This window comes from Apodemus sylvaticus, chromosome 3 (assembly GCF_947179515.1).
Source record: "Apodemus sylvaticus chromosome 3, mApoSyl1.1, whole genome shotgun sequence".
NCBI lineage: Eukaryota > Metazoa > Chordata > Mammalia > Rodentia > Muridae > Apodemus > Apodemus sylvaticus.
In genome coordinates, this window is record NC_067474.1 from 46,053,769 (window position 1) to 46,071,173 (window position 17,405).

The 17,405-nt window shown below is 45.1% G+C and overlaps 1 protein-coding gene across 8 annotated transcripts in view; it reads left to right on the forward strand.

The window, feature by feature from the left end:
• The window catches only part of Bach2 (BTB domain and CNC homolog 2), a 353,635-nt gene that overhangs the window by 125,022 nt on the left and 211,208 nt on the right, over window positions 1–17,405 (forward strand). Inside the window, exon 1 of one of the 8 annotated variants that reach the window (XM_052176183.1) lies at window positions 13,885–13,988. The exons of the other annotated variants lie outside the window; for them this stretch is intronic. The gene's annotated coding sequence lies outside the window, so the exon portion shown is untranslated. Of the gene's footprint in view, window positions 1–13,884; window positions 13,989–17,405 lie in introns of those variants that run through there. 8 annotated transcript variants of the gene reach the window in all.

The following is a 17,405-nucleotide window of genomic DNA, read 5'->3' on the forward strand; positions in this document are numbered from 1 at the left end:
GCCCTGGTTATATAATTTTTAATTTTGTCTCATCTTTAGACATTGCTCAGCATTCTTCTTCACGGTTTGTGGCTGTTTAGGGTTAGTCATCCGCGTTGGCTCACGGTTTCTGCCTTATTGCAGTTCACTGCTCTTGGCTGTGCATCCTGTAGAAGTTCCTTCGATACAATGCTTTTTAACTTAGATTTCCTCAATTTATTTTTGTTTGCCCCCAAATACATTTTTATTTGTTTTTGGTTGTGAAAGCTAGCTTTGCCAGCCATACAAGTAGAAAGTATGATTTGCTCCTAGTTTGTTTGTTTGTTTTTTAATAGACATTTCCCAAGGATTTCTCATCTTCCAGGAAATCAGCCAATCAATAGTCTGTCATCCATCATTGGCAGCTACTCTGCCTTTTCCCCCTGGCTAGTGACGTCTTAAGTGGTAGCCAGCTATGTGGTCTGAGTGAGGACCTCTTTTATTTAGTAGCCACTTGGCTTCCCAGATTTAGAGAATCTGGAAGCTTAGAGGAGAGATCACCTCTCAGGCTGGCTCGCTGGCTGTAGCCTCCCTCTCTCTCAGCCTCTCTCACAGTGTGTCTCTTTTCTCACAGTATGTCTCTTTTCTCTTTGCTTACATGTTTACGTATAATCTCCACACCACCAGCCCCATTTTAGCTGCATCTGATCTGGTATCAAACTCACTCATTGATCCTATTTAGAATTACTGGGTTTTCTTTTCTTGATTTATTTTGCTCTTTAAAAAATATGAATAAACATGATTTGGTTTGGTTGGTTTTTTTCTTCTTAATATTTGAAGTCTTTTCTTTCTGTAAACCTGAGTGTTTTTCATTTTGCATTGAGTCTGTGTGATACCTACAGCCTTTGAGACGCCGACTCTACATTTGTTCTACCTCATTCTAATTCATGTTGGCTAGCTTCTTGTATGGTCTGTGATTTTGTTTTGCTTTCTTTTGTTGGTTTTTTTAAATTATGAACTGAATTTCTGGGATCTCTGTGAATGAAAACCCTTTGAAACTTGGATAAAATTCATTATTCTGAGGATGTATTGCATTTGCTTCTTCCAGGTGCTCCATAGCTTCCTGTTGTCTTAATAGATCATAGCTATAGATGCAGATAGATTAGATATAGATGTAAATATAGATATAGATATACACACGCACACATAATTTTTTTTATCTCAGGAAGAGTGAGTGTGAAGAATGTTTTTCTTACCTGAGGTAGATTCCTCTTCAGAGACTTTGGCTTTGGCTCGAGTACCCTGGGTGTAGATGCTAAGCTTTCTTTGAATGTGCAACTTCCTCATCGATTACACACCCCCAGTAGCCACTGTCTCCTGCTTCCTGCCTCAGGGTTAACTGAGCCCTGTACTCTAGCTTTCTTGTCCTTTCTGACAGCCGTTATCATCTTACAGTTTAGCTGACCCTCCATGTGCTCCCTTTGGCCTCTTCAGTGTCCTTAGTGAACATGCCACATCCTGGGAGTACAATTCTTCCTGACTTCAGAGCTGAACCATCCAGATAGGAAACAGAAATGACTGAGTGAGCTCTCTTTCGTGGTTATGTTTTACTTCGGTGACATTGGCTTAATGTCACCAGGAGACTGGTACTCGCTTAAGGAAAACAAACACATCCCAAACTAGAAATCGAAATTCTGAAATGCTTCAGTTTGGTCACCCAGAAAGTTTCAAGTTTTCAAGAATTTTGGATCTGGGATTTCTACAATTAGGGATATTTAAATGTCCAAGATCACACAGATGTCCCCAAGTCTGAAAAGCTCCAAAATATGATACAGTCTTGGTCTCCGGCATTTAAAGTGGTTTTCATAAATATTAATATTTTAGAGGACGTTGTCTTCTTTTTTGATCCACTGAAGCAGTGTTATAAAAAAAATCTTTAAGGTCTAGAGAGATGGCACCACAGTTAAGAACACTTGTTCATCCAGAGGACCAGGGCTTGATTCCCAGCACCTACATGGCAACTCACGAGTATTTGTAACTAACCCCAGGTGATTTGATCCCTTCTTCTGACCTCCAGTGTGTACAGATGCAGACGTACATCCAGGCAAACCACCCAAACATACAGTTTTAAAAAAAAGCATAACTAAAATTGTTAAGGATAAACCCCTCATTCACTTGCTTTTCAAGAAATGCTGATTGAGTTCTTTATCTTTAGGCGCTGGAAACAGATAAATCACCTACCCCTGTGTGGGTAAAGATACCTTCCAGCCCTTGTTGAATTTAGTCCCAGTTGAGGAGATAGACAGCTCACAAGATAAAGACTATGGCAAGCGTGATGAATTTAACTGGGAGGTGCTGTGCACTTACAGGAAGATGGCAAGCTATTGATTCATATTTTAAAGAGCAGCTCTAAGACTGTGTGGAGCACTGCTTATATTAAGATGCAACCAAACTGTACACATTGCATCACTACACCATAATTAATTCTAACTTGAAGTAGAGATTAATGTGTCCATTTGTAGAAGTTAATAGATTGAAACAGTGAGTGTTTTTATAGATCTTTGGGCATCTCTACTCAAAATACAGAAGGACACTGAGAAGATAGCTCAGTGGATAAAATGTTTGCCACACAAGCATGAAGACCTAAGTTTGGCTTCCTAGAACTCATGTAAAAAGTAGTAGTTATGTGTCTGTAACCTACCCCTGCAGGTGCAGAGACAGGCAGGTACTTAAAGTTCATTCACAGGCCAGTCTAGCCAAACTGGTAAACTTCAGGTTCAGTGAGACACCCTGACTCAGAAATATGTTGTAAAGAGATTGAGAAAAGACACTTGATATTGACTTTAAGTACATACACTACACACACACACACACACCAACTGAATAAAAAAAATGTCGATTTCAGTAAAACTCCAACTATGTGGTAACAAAATTAAAGATTCCTTGGGTTTAAAAATCTAGCATTTGATAGGAAAATACTCATTTCTACCCATCAACCTCCATAAACCCAGAGACAAACAAAATATTCACCAACAACTAAATACCCTAAGGGACTAATTGTCTGTTATACTCAACTCACTGGATTGGTTCTGAAAGTCCCAACTGGTGAAGATATAATAGGCTATTCATTCCTTTAGTACAAAAACTGACAAACAGGTCAGAAGGAAGCAGCAGAGAACAAAGGGGGCAGCGAGTCCCGGGGTGACAAGCAGCAGGCACCATTTCTAAAGGAGCACCGTTAACCTGGAGCCCACAGCCCCGCAGACCAATAGCAAAGGGCCATTTATAGCTCAGTTCCCACGAGGGCACAACTGTGCTCTGTACAGCACATCGGAGAGGGACAGAGAGTTTATTGTTGAACAATGGTAGTGGCTACCCGCAGGAAGTAGGGTGAATGTCTGGGTTAGTGGCACTGGTGACTTCATTGATCTGACCTGGGTAAGGATCAGACAGGACTCTGAATAGGAAGAGTTATTGAAGGCTATTCATGAGAGCCGTGCTTTTTATGGTTTTGCTTTTTTAGTAATGAAAGCATTACCCAAGGCGTTTCCTTGCTTAATGTCTATCCTGAGATTTTTTGCTTCAGGGAGCAAACTTGACAGGGAGCAAACTATCCACCTTCCTGAAAGGACAAAGGATTTCTGAGAGACTGCGAGCCACTACAGTGGATTTTAATTGTAAAAACCAACAGATGCTTCTTCAGAAAGGGTTCAGTAAACCTTTTCTGTTATTGTTTTCAAATTACCAATAGTCTGCGAGAAAGCAGCTGTTATCTTTTCGTTGTTTATCTGCTTTTCCCAACCTGTGTGCCAAGGTACACGGGGACAGCATATTAAGTCCGAGTACAGCTCTAGGGTTGGCGGCATATATTTTCCATCATGGGGGAAGCTCCTGTAGTGCAGTGTGCCAATATTAGTTGGAAGCAGGTCCTGCTTCAGCATTAAACTAGACCACATTCCTTTTGATGACCTCATCGTGCTGCTAAAGTGAGTTTTGCAAGTCACTTGTTGGACAGGAAGGGAGGGTGGTAGGATCTATGCTGATGCCACAGCCTGAAGTTCTGCAATATAACAGATAGATGTTCCATTAATAATTTTTTACAAGGTTACTTAAAAAGGAAATAAAAGTAGTACTTCCTACTGTATATGTGTTTGTCCAGCAGCCACTACGTCATTAGCACATGGTTACATTGTTTGGGTTCAAACGATATAACAGAGAATAGAACGGTTGAGCATTTGTGTTGTTCTGCAGGCACTGTTAAATAATCACTGGTCCTCTCAGCTTTAGTGTTATTTGGGGACCTGTAATGTGTGTCCCGCCCCATGGACACCCACAGACAGTTTTTAATTTATTATTTGCTTTTGCTTCACATATTCTGAAAGTAGTATAGATTATTATTTAAATTTTGTATTAAGCAATCTTCTGTGATTTGGACTTCCATATTTTTAAGCCAGTCTTCCATATTTTTAAGTCTAAGGTCTGGTCAGACTCCTTGCACAGCCTGCTTGTTTAGATAGCCAGTATCCAGCAGTTCCAGAGGCTACACTCTTAGAAGATGATTCCCATGATCAAAAAAACAGGGACTTTCTAATGCCTGTATTATCCAGATGGAGGGTGTGCGTGCCAGTCTGCCCCTTACGAGAGATTATACTGATTCCTTTCCCCTGGCAGTATTTGAGACTACCTCAGCAAAACCAAGGACTGCATTGGAGAATTCAGTCATTGGCACTCAGGGTGGTGAACCAGCCAAGGACTCCTTCCCAACCACGGAGTAAACGCAACACCAATGAGAAAGCTGGCTGAGTCTGTGCTGGCCAGAAGTGCCTGGGAGCCTCCAGTGCAGGAGCTGCAGCAGGAGTATGGGTTTCTGAGAGCGGCATTTGAGAGCGGCCACACAGGGAAGAGGGAAGCCATGGATGGCTAGGAAACTTCTGCCTTTGGCTCATCCCAGGCTTGTCTAAACAGTGTCCTCCTCAGCAGGTTACCCTGGAGGACAGGGATGCAGCTGAGGTGGTAGGTACAGTGCTGGCCTAGCATGCACAAAGCTCATCATTTGATCCTATCACCAAACAAACTAGGTGTGAGGTGAACCGTAATCAGAGACGGGTTCAGAAAGCCAAGGTCTGGGCCCAAGGAGGTAGCACGATTGCACATGGCTAGCTGTCCGTGTAAGTGTAAGGGCAGGGGCTGAGTTCAAGTCTCCAGGACCCTTGTTAAAAGCTGGGATTGGCAGCACGAGTCTGTAACCCCGAGACCAGGGCCAGAGAAAGGGAAACAGATGCCTGCAGCTTACTGTCCAGCAGTTGCTGGCTCGGCGAGCAACAGGTTCAGTGAGAAACCTGTCTCTAAAAAGTGAGAAACCCTGTCTCTAAAAAGAAATTAAAGAGCAAAACAGCAAAGAAGACACTTGAGGTTATTAAACTCTAGCCTATACACACACACACACACACACACACACACACAGAGAGAGAGAGAGAGACAGAGACAGAGACAGAGACAGAGAGAGACAGACAGACAGACAAACAGACACACACGTGTAGAGAGAGAGGCAGTCACACGCAGACACTAAAACAGACACAAAGACAGAATGGGGGTTATCCAAGGTCATTTTCAAGGCCAGCCTCAGCTACCTGAGACCCTGCCCTATACCACACACACACACACACACACACACACATATGCTACATGTGCATGCACACAGAAGCACACACAGAGACACACACAGACATTCATGCAGAGAGATATAGATAGAGCAAACACAGACACACACACATATGTTCATCCAAGTGCATTTTCATGGCCAACCTCAACTACCTGAGACCCTGCCCCACCACACACACACACACTTCACCCTGTACTGCAGTTCTATTCTATCTCTGTAAGATGAGACCAAAGACAGTAGTTGATGTCAGGGATGCTTCTGGAAAGACAAACTTCCTCTGTGGTCCCCAGCATCTGTGTTTCCATCTCTGACCAAATATGCATATCTTTAAATATTTATTGACTCATAAGCTGGTATTTTCAATTCTGTTCCCAAGAAAGAAATGTGTTATATGTTTTAGACTTAGAACATGGAAGTTATGTGTATATCTTGGAAATGTTTCCACTTAAAGAAGACTCTGGAGCCTTTCTGCCCCTTAGGAGGGTGAGCCATCTCGTATGGCTTCGTCTCTGGGATGTCCTGACGCATCAGCTTTTGTGGGCATTTCACAGGATGGTGTGTGTGCCCCTCCTTTTCAAAAAAGACGAATATCCACCTTTCCTGTTATGCTCAGAGCTGGCAAGATGTCTCAGTGGGTAAAGCAGTTACCTGGAGGGTATAGGCTGGATGCAGCTCCCCAGCTGCTCGTAAACCCAGCAGTCAGGGCAGCCCAGCTCTAATCCTAGAGACCCCGGGTTCCCTGCAGGGACCAGGCTCGCTTGGGTATTCAGTCCTCAAGCTCCGAGTTCTAGTGAGAGGCCCTGCTTCGTTGTTAAGGATGCAAATTAACAGACAAGACAGCTAATATCAGCCTCTGCATTCAGCATGTGTGTATGCACACTCTCCCACACATGTACCCCATACACACCAGTGTGCACACACACGGACAGCGAAAATACATTTAAAATTTTATACGTTTTTCCTTTTAAAATTGTGCTCCAAATCTCTAAAATGGAATGCCCAGCTCATCATGAAAAGATGGGTGGACTCCTTCAGAGATCCAGTTAACTCTAAATTGAAATTAAAGTTTCTGGACTAGGCTTCAGAGCAGTATTGTTTCAGGAATTCGGGTATAAACTTCACTTCCTCACCCTCACCTGGTTCAACCCGTGCACTGGTCCCACCTTTCTCAGAGGGTAAACTAAGGGCTGCTGTGGACTGTTCATCTGCAATCTGCCTCAGAAAAGGTCTCGGCCTTTGTGTAGACGAAAATGTTGGTGCCCTGAAAGTCTTCATGTGACACTTGCTCTGAGATGGTTCCTTGGGGATCCCTACTGGAGAATCCTGCTGAAGTCTGAATTAATAAGCATCATCTTGGAGAAGTTGACTGTAGGGACAGAGAAGAGGGTCTCCTGCCTTGTGGTTTATACTCAGGAGAAGCAACACAACTTGTAAGGGGCTTAGGAGAATATGAAGGTTATATCAGTTTTTGTTATGTGACTAGCATCATTTTCTTTGTCATTTTTAAAAATCCAGGTCTCCTACCAGAACACGAGGTGTATTTAGTTTCCTGAGGTGTTTTCCAGTGGTTGGCTGCAATTCCAGAAATTTAATGTGACATGGTTAGAACAAGACTCCTTCAAGACAAAGGAATAGGGGACATCTTGACCATGTAGTTCCCTTGCCTGGTATTCTAAGTACAAAAAACCATGGTGGTTCTTGGCTCTCTCTTCCTTAGGAAATAAAAGCCCATATGAATGCCATGAGCTCTGGTCTCTGGTTTTGGTTTTTGTTTTGAGATAAGTAGGAACTTGTTTTCTTTTAACCTTCTCTATTATTCTCAGACCGTCATCCAATTAACACACTATCTGATCTGTAAGAACACTGTGACTTAAGTAAATCCAGTGCTAAGGCTCACTCTGTCAGATCAATGTTTAAAGAGCTTCGCCAGCTTATAAACCTTCACAAGGCCTCAGAGATGAACAGAACATGTAGTCACCGCCTGTAAGGACTTTAGAAGCTAGCAAGAAAGCCCAGGTCTGAAAATCAGCCAAGTGCTCTAGTGGACTGTGAGCAGGTGCCTGGGAGCAGTCTCCAGCTTTGGGCTCAAAAGAACTTTCTGAAGAGCCGCTGGGTCTCAGGCTCAAAGGGGCAGTGGACATCGGAGCAGCTCTAGCCTGGAAGTCCATGGGAAATGAAAGCTTTTGGCCAGATGTTCCATTTATTCCAATGTTTAACTGCTCCCCCGGGACGGTTGGCCTCCTTGCTGAGTATGTGGTACTTTCATAGGGCTCCAGTGTACTACATCATGCCCGCGCTTGGAATTGTGGTCCACTGCCTGCTGTCTGCTATGGGCAGTGTTGGGGAGGTGAAAAACATTCTCACCACTCCCTCACACATGTACAACTGATGGTACTCTGTCCCCAATCTGCTTTACCTGGCCCTAATTTGATTTGAATTTTTCTTATCGTTTAACAACTTCATATCTCTCATCTTTCATCCCCTCTTGCTGGGGTTAGAATCCATCTTAGCAAGTCCTCCCCTACCTTACTACTTCATGTCTGTGTGTGTGTGTGTGTGTGTGTGTGTGTGTGTGTGTGTGTGTGTGTGTTTGTGTGTGTGTGTATGTGTATGTGTGAGCATGTGTGCATATGCTTGTGCGTTTGCATGGGTAGTGCGTGGGTGGGTGGGTTCATGTGCATATGCGGGTATGTGTGTGTGTGTGTGTGTGTGTGCACGTGCGCACGCGCATGCGAGCACATGCATATTTGAACCAACATTTGAATGACTTTTCTCACTTAGTTCTTCAGCTGTACCCAGTCATGATATGTTCCATATCCAGACATGTGAACATTACTGTTTATATTTACTTAAAATTCATACATTAATTATACTTGATTCTCAGAAAACCATGAATAGTGATTTCTCATTTGCAAGATGTGGTTAAAAATAGATCTCATTTACCTAATGGATTACATAATGTTGTGAAGTGCTTGTGTCTTAGTAGAAATAGTAACACTGTTATAGTTGTTAATAGGATTTGAAAACCATTGGTACTGCTCACGGGCATTATAGCTGCAAAAGGGTAAAATTTTCATAGCAGTGACACTTTAGGTGGCTTTGGCTTTCTTAAACCAAACTCTTATTGCAATGATTTTGAGGTTGTAGTACCTTGAAAAATTCCCTTTTTGCTCATCCAACTTTTGACCATCCTGTTGTAAAAGGGCTACATCATAGTTTGGCCTCTTCTGGTGGAAGTGTGAGAGCAAAAACTCTTTTTAATAGCCAAGGAAACTGTCAAGATGGCAGCTCCCCTGCGGTCTGCATAGGGTCCGTTTGTCTCTGGAATGAGAAGGTGCAGCATTGAAGTCTGACCAAAAACTGTATGGCTTCTGAACACTCACACAGAAGTTTCTAATAAAAGGGCTGTGTTTGTCTTAGGTATACTGAGACTCTTGTTTTTGAGAAGTCTGCACTACAAAATTCCCATTTAGTTTATTTTTGGCTTGAGTCTGCTCTACTAGGGGAAAAAAAAAACCCAACTATTTTTATAATGCCGTTCCTAGTACTCACAGCCACAGTGGAAAAGGATTCATGGAACACAGTTCACAGTGGTAATTGCATGAAGTGCCCAGATCATTGCAGGACTGTGCTTTAAACAAAGCTGTCCAAGATGGCTGAGTCTCAACTATGTCACAGGGTCAGGCTCACATGATTCTTGCCCCCACCCCTCCCCCAGCACGCACACTCATACACAAAGGGGCTCATCCCCTCTTGCTTGCATACAGTAACCACTTGGCTTCCTTAATCTGTGCATGTCTCCAGTGTGTGTGTGTGCACTGATTGTCCTTTGTGAATTGTCTGTGGCCTCGTGTCCACACACAGACACCGAGTAAGTGTCTGTATCAAGGGTCCTCTTAAGAGACAATGGACTGTTCTTTTAGGGAGGTGTATGTTTCCATGGCAACTCCCTTTCTCAAACTTTGACTGTTTTCCACATATATTTTTCACAAACTAAAGGCAAGCTTATGTTTAATTTAGAGAATCTGTAAGTTCTAAGGAAGCAGTAGCTGGCCTGCAAATGCTCAGAATCAAGGTGCTTTGAAAAGCAATGGTTATTTGTTTTTCTGTGCCCGACACCAAAGACCAGTGTTCCATTCAGCTCGCCGTTTATTGTCTCTGTTTGCCTGATGCTTCGGATAAAAGGCACAAATCTATACACACTTTTCCAAAGCCATAAAAGATGGGTGTGTTGTCCATGCCTGCCCCTCTGCTGACGCCTGAGTGTACAGGCTTCTGGCTCACCCAGTTAGATTTGCTTTCAACATTCACTTCCTTTTTTGTCTCCACATGACTACAAGATCCATGGCCCTCCTTTAGCCAGTTACTGCAGTGGAGAAAGGGGTCGTGCTCCTATTTTGAAGGGAGGGCTGTCTGCGTACTCTGAGCTCTGGCTTGTTAATAGTTGGGATCTGGGAAGAGACATGGACTTCCTTCCTGAGTGATAGAGACAATGGCTGTTTCCTAATTCTCCAGGGTAACTCAGGCCAAATCTGTGTGGGCTACGAAGTCTGTGTACGTCACGTCTTGCCTTGCTACGGCTGGCTATTTTATCTTGCCATGCCTTTTTTTTTCCTCTCTTTGTTAATATCCTTAGAGAAGTTTGAATCCGGTTTCTTTCTGAAACCCAGATTCAATGTTCTCAGGAGCAGATCAGCTGTGCGCAGTCTGGTCCGCTCTTTCGCGTGTGTTAGCTGCCCTGGGGCTTGTTTTGTGGACTGTGCTGCAGACCTGATTTGCCATGGTCCAAGGCTGCTCTCTGCCCGGCTGCATTCTTGGTTTCCCAGTGGGGGAAAAAGCTCTGCCTTTCCTCTGAGTAATTAGTTATCTCATTTCAGAAGGGAAGTTTCTAAGATGACTTTGTCACATGCATGTGTCTGCTTTGGAGGATGAAAACCCACTTAGTTCCTTGTTTACCCGTGTGTTAAATGCACGGTTAGTCACGATGGAAGGCTTTAAGTATTTGAAGGACAGAACATGGCTGATTTCACCATTTATACTCAGCCACTGAGAGATTATGGATTAGCTGACAAGTGATAAAAAGCTAGAGTAGGAACTGATCCTGGTTGGCTCATGAGCAGATAGTGGCGTCTTCTGTTTCTAAGGCATTTTCATGTGTTTCCAGGGGCTCTGGGGCACTTTTCTTTGAAGAATTCTCAGTTAATCCTCTTGCTAAGTGAGCAGAGTCCTCCACCCACAGAGAGCAGAGACTGAGGTCTACAGTCTTGCTATTGTTACAGCCCAAGAAGAGGGGACAGATGCCAGACTCCGCTCTGAGCCTGGGGGTGGCTGGCATCATCTTCCCCAGCACCACCCTTTGCATCTTGTTGTTCTGTTACCCAGCCCCATGGTCCCACTCAGCCTGGTCAAAGCCACACCTCCTCAGCATCATTCTTCTCCCTTAGCCTCTTAAATGACTTCCTTGTGCTGCTGACTCCTAGACCTGCTAGTGCCCCTTCTTCCCACCTTCCTAAGCCGCCTTCTCTGTGGGATAAATTCGGTGCTGTCACCACACACACATACTTTGAAAGCGAATGGAATGGCCTTTTTAATATCCATAATGCACATTGTGTACAGAGGTGCTTTGTAACATGTCTATGTCTAAAACTTTATGTGAACAAAGAGTTTGGTATTTTAAGATGAATAGAAATACATGTTCTGGGCCTGATAGTAAAGCTCAGGAGACTGAGGCAGGAAGATTGCAGGTTCAAAGCCTGTCGGGTCTACAGAGTGAGTCCAAGGCTAGCCTGATCATCTCGCCAGACCCTGCCTCAAAATAAAACATGAAAAGAAGGCTGGAGAGGCAGCTCAGTGGTCAAGCACTGAGCCAGCATGCGTGAGGCCCTCGGTTCAGTCCCCAGTACTGAATTAAAGAGGGGGCGGGGCAAATATTCCTATCCAATCAATATGGTGGTAGACCAACTAAAATGGTGGCGGGGCTTATGGGAAGATGCTTTTACAAGTTCATTTATTGGAATTGGAAAAAAAATTACCAAATAGAGCAGTGCCCGCAACAGAGAGAAGTGGCACCAGAGATGCGGCTGTGTCAGACAGAGGAGCATTGATCTCATTGCCCAACAGGGCCCGCCTGAGGCCTGGAGCCACTGCGGCAGATGCAACAAGCACAATGGTTGTGCCCAGGGTACGTGCAGGGCAGACAGCACCAAGGGCAGGGTGGTGTGAAGTAGCCTGGAGCTCTCACAAGTCCTGCCCCTGGACACACCACCCATCCACACCATCTCCCTGACTCTGGGCAGGAACAGGATAGCCAAGATGAGTCTCTGAGATAGTCCAGTATTTATGGTGCTATAGAAACCTTGAACCCGATCAGTGACTGGTTGCAGTAAGTATTTGCCTGTAAAGCTGTTTGGGCAAATAGTATTACATGTGGCATAGAGCAGATTTTAGTGCCAGATTAATAAATGAATTGTGGTAGAGAGATGGGGAAGGCGGTAGGAGTGGCACTTGAGGCAGAGAGAAGCAGAACTGGAGATGGAGTGGTGGACCACAGTGGAGGACAGTGAACCTCGGACCTCTGGGAGGCTGGCATCTGCTCTCATCACCCTGACACAGCCAGCTAGGCCAGTGCTACCCACAACGCACAGAGATGCCCAATATGAAGGATGGTTCGTTTTGAGGACTGAGCCTCCTTAAAGGACTTCATGGTCCATGCTGGCACTGGAGACTACTTTGGTGTCCACGGTCCGTGCTGCCACCAGAAGCCATGTTGATGTCAGTGATCTGTGCAGGCACCAGAGATGATGTTGATGTCCGTGGACCATGCTGCGTTTAGCTTTGCAACCCCACCTAAGCTACAGGAATGGAATGGTCAGTGATGCCAGGCCCCAACCAGCTTCCCTTGAGTCCACGGATAAAAGACACAGACACACACGTTGTTCATTTTCAACTTGCCTTCTTGGCACAATTGCTGGGCACTAGCATCCCCTTATCAATACTCTTAGCTCTACACCTCCCACCTACCCTAAAGTTTAATTGCTCAGTTACAACTGGTCCCTGCTAAATACCCCCAACTACCCTCCTGTAGGAGCAACCTGTGTGGCTACTCCATTTCAAGATCTCACATGACAGGCCACCTTGTCTCCATCAGAGGCATGGTGAACTCTATCCTTTCCTTGCATCTGTCTCTTGCCTCCAGGGACCCAGAAGTCCCGCCTATCCCTTCTGCCCAGCAATTGGCCTATGACTTCTTTACTGACAGATCAAGAACCAATTGAGGAACAGGACCTTAGCATCAGAACCACCCCTACAGAACCAAACTGCCTATGTCTATGTCCATCATCCGTGCTGCTGCTGGCTACTGTGGACAAAGAAGCTTCTTTTGCAGTGGTATCAATGACTGCAGACTTATAACTAAGAAGTTCACATACTGAAGGCTTCAGTGACAAGCTCCCTGACGTCCCTCCAAAAGACAAAACAAAACAACAACCAAAACACAGTCCATACAGGAAGCTATTGAAGTGGGTCCTTAAAAATTGTGATAAAGATGCAGAAGTATAGCTCTTCACAGTTGATGGCTTCTGATAGGAATGGGGGCGGAAATAGACTCAATTTTGTTTAAGGGACTGACCACTGGGAGTTTGACCATGCTTCAATGAGTATATCGCAAATACAAATTGAACTTGGTGGGGGTTTGCTGTTACTGTTGTCATTGTTGAGGGATGAGGGGAACGGTGTGAGAGTGGACCTGGGAAGAATGGGAAGTGAGTATGATCAGGTTGCATTGTATAAAATTCCTCCAAAATTAATTAAAATATTATACTGGGGGAAAGGGGGAGGATGTGGAAAGATAAAGTTAATTGTTGATTACTTCTGGCAAGATTCCCCTAGTTCTGGATAAAAAAGAGGGGGAGGGAGCAAGAGAGGGAGGAAAGAAGAGGTGGTGAGGGGTGCTGTTAATTTGATTTGGCTCCTGACTACTTCTTTAGGTTCATCTTGCTCCAAGTTTACCTCCTGTCTCTGCTCCATTGGGGTAACTATTGCATAGGCCATCCTGCTTGTTCAGAATGTACTCCCTTTCTGTCTTCTCCCCAGGAGCTACAGGGTCCCTTCAGAAGGCTTCCCCTCTCTTCATATGATGGTTTGTAGATGTTTGGCCCAGGAAGTGGTACTATTGGAAGGTGTGGCCCTGTTGGAGTAGGTGTGCCACTGTGGGTGTGAGCTTTAAGACCCTCATCTTAGCTGCCTAGAAGTCAGTATTCTGCTAGCTGCCTTCAAATGAAGATGTAGGACTCTCAGCTCCTCCTGCACCACGCCTGCCTGACACTGCCATGCTCCCACCTTGATGATAATGGACTGAACCTCTGCACCTGTAAGCCAGCCCTGATTAAATGTTGTCTTTATAAGAGTTGTCTTGGTCATGGTGTCTGCTCACAGCAGTAAAACCCTAAGACACCTGATCTAGCTTAAATCCCCTGTTTCATGACCTCACCGCTGCAGTCTGATGCTGGTTAGAGTTGAGTTTCAATTGTGTGGATTAGTCATCAACATCTATCCCACAATTAATCTCTGTTTGTGTTCTTTAGACCAGCAGATCCTTGCCTGTTTCTCCAGTGGCCACTGAGTGGCCACATAGGAGCTGCTCAATGCGTAGCTGTCAAGCAGTCTTCTTCAGATATGGCTGGGGACACAGGATGGCCAGGCATCCTTTCCTACTAAGGTAGTCCTTTCTAGGTAGAGGCATGTCCTCTAAGTATCTCTGCTCTGGGGTAACTCACTCTGGTCATTGATCCCTGCCGGTGAATTTGCAATTATTCTCAGCAAACTGCGAACCAGGTGTAAAACCAGGCTTTGACAGTGCTGTCGAGCTGCTGAATAAGATGGTCATGGGACTGTTCTGCCCGCTGGCGCTTCCACTCGGGGAAATAAAGCCTGTGGTTTGGCCAGGTTAGGTTTAGAGTTTTCTCTCATGAGAGGGGTCTCTGACACAGAATGTCACAGGTGACTGACAAATGAATGAGTAGCTTTATCTCACTTGGTCAGTTTCCAGATTCCTTGCATCCCTATGTAATTGAGTTTTCTCTTCCTTCCTATGGAGTCAGGCCTTGGTGACCACGTTGCTTGGCACTGAACCCAGATTATTTTTGAGAGTCGCTTCCTTCGCTAGATGCCCTGTCACCTGAACTTGAACTCCGAACCCTCACCTCTCACCCTTCTGCTCTGCACTTAGTTCGTAACTTCTTGGGGGCAAGTTCCTCTGTGAGGAGTTTGAGAGTCAGATGAAGTCATGCCAGCAGTTTCCTGTTTGTGAGCCTCTGAGCTGGTGACAAGCGCAGGCAGCTCTGACAGGTCTGTAGGTGTTGCCAGATGTGGCTCTGAGTCACCCCCTCTGCTCGATAATTCCCCAGAGCTCTTCATCTCCCCAGCCACCATCCCTTCTCTCCTCGGGATGAGAAGATGCGGTGCCACCTTTGCTTGTGAGGGGATGAACTGCCTACAGCCCGCCCCTTCATGCCCCACCTGTTATTCTAGGGTTCAGGTGGAATGTGGTCTTGGTGCCTTTCTCCCCCACCCCCATTAGTATGGAACAGCCACTGTACAGGAGACTTAATTTGTTTCTTAACATTTCCTGTGTGAAGGACTTTGGCGTTCTGCTGTCTATTGCTTCTGTAGACCCCGCCCCCACACATACACACATACAAGCACACCTCAGTATAACACAACAGAACCTATGAAATGCAGGACTTGTAATAAATCCCACCTGAAGCACAAAGGCACCGCTCCTCTCTCTGCTTACCTGATTTCCCAGCCCTTTGGCAATGAAGGGTGGAGACGTCCACCTGCTTTGTAAAATGGTCCCTTGGTGATAAACCGTGGAGGCAGGCAGGTGGGTAACCCATCTGTGAGAGTGTTGCCTTTACCTGAGCCATGCGAAACAAACACTGAATTAATTTGTAATGTAAAAACTAGTGTTCTTAAATCAAAATCATAATAGTCCTTTTGGCCCACCAGCCTCTTGCGCCATTAGCAGGTTCTCTCTGAGATCAGGATTCAATCCTTGATGCCTCCAAAGGTTAGCCGGACATAGCACAGATGCAGCAAAAGTGATTTGTACACCCAGAGAGTGCCAGACAAGAGTGTTAGTGTTCAAAGACAGCAAACAGCCACCCTTTCATGCTGCTCGGAGCCCTCCTTGGTGCCCCACACCTCCCGAAGTACAGAGCATGATTATGGTCCTACAACTACCAGGATGTGTTCCCCTGTACCTTAATGCTTTTAATAGAACTATTTCCTTCCCTGACTTCTAAATTGTCACTTTTAAAAAGTACCATGGTTCTTTCCATTCAGGGAGCTGTGTTACAGTCTGTCAAAAGGACTTTTACACAGTACTAAAATCTCATCCACCTCTCGTTCTTATTTTGTTAGCCAGCACTCATGCACAATATTGTATAAGAGTCGCATGAATCTGTAGATCAAATATGTCTGAGCATGGAACAGATAAAAACTCTACCTGATGGAGCTTATACGAAGCTGGGGAGGAGAAAAGATAAGCAAGAAGCAAACAGATGCCTCTGTGTTCGAACCCGACCATTGCTCTGAAGAAAAAGGAGAAAACCCAGTTTGTGAGGAGAGGGTGGAGATGCAGAGGGTCGGTTTGCACATGGGGAGCCAGTGCAGCCCTCTTGGGTTTCCTGGCTCATCGCCGTCAGCTTACAGAAAGCTGTGGCAGCTTCTATATTACAGATGTAACTCTGATGAAACGAAGGAAGATCTGCTGGAGACTGACCCTGATGGCTGGGGCTTGCAGAGCAATGCCCTAGACTTTCTCTGGCAGTCTCAGGTTATCTGTCAGTTTAGTTTCCTTTCCTGAAAGTAATGTTTATCGAATACCAGATGAGCATGTCTCTGACACCTCCTGACAAATGTTCTCAGTTAAACACAACCAGCTTCCTTTCTTACGAGACCAAGAGATTCATCCCGCATGTTTCTTTTTTAAAATCCTGAGAAGGCTCCCTTCGTTGGGCGTCTGGCCCACATCAGTGATGGATTCCATAGTCCCGCTGCTGGTCCAGCCACATGGGAGAGCCTCATGCTGTGGGTAATTTGCCCCTTTTAACATGTGCTGTGTCTCGGTGGGAGTGGTTTAGGCTGCTGTGTCTTAGGCATGGAGTTTATTATGCCCATATAAATTGCAGATCACTGACACTACGTTTTGAGTAGCATTGTGTTTGTGAGACCGGCTCTCTTGCACGGTGCCCTCTCCTTTGTGTTTGCCATGTGGTTGGATGTGTGAATGATCCTCTCCCGCAATGTGGAATTCTGCGCATTTGTGTCTTCTCCCTGGCAGCTTCTCCACCCTCTTCTTCTCTGCACTCTACTTTGGTTTTCTCCTGGATATTCTGGAGTGTGAGTTCTTCACACAGCCGAGTCTGTAGCCTGGACTCCAGTCCTCTCTCCATTGTCAAGACCCTGTGTTGTGCTTCACTGGTGGATAAAGTGCCATTCAGAAGACAGGGCAGGAAGAAGGCCATCAGAAGGAACACGTGATTGCGGACACATGTCCCTATAGACTTGGCTTGTTGTCCCCATCACTCAATAGATAAAGAAGGTGGCCTGGCCAATGGAGGGATTGTGGTATTCAGGAAGAAATGGGTGTCTACCTCCGCTCACTGCAAGCTCTTCTATTCTGAATTGCACAATATACTTCTGTCACATTCTGGCATTAGATCATGTTAGTCAGCTGCTACAACAAATACATGGGATGATCAGCTTATGAAGAGAAAATGTT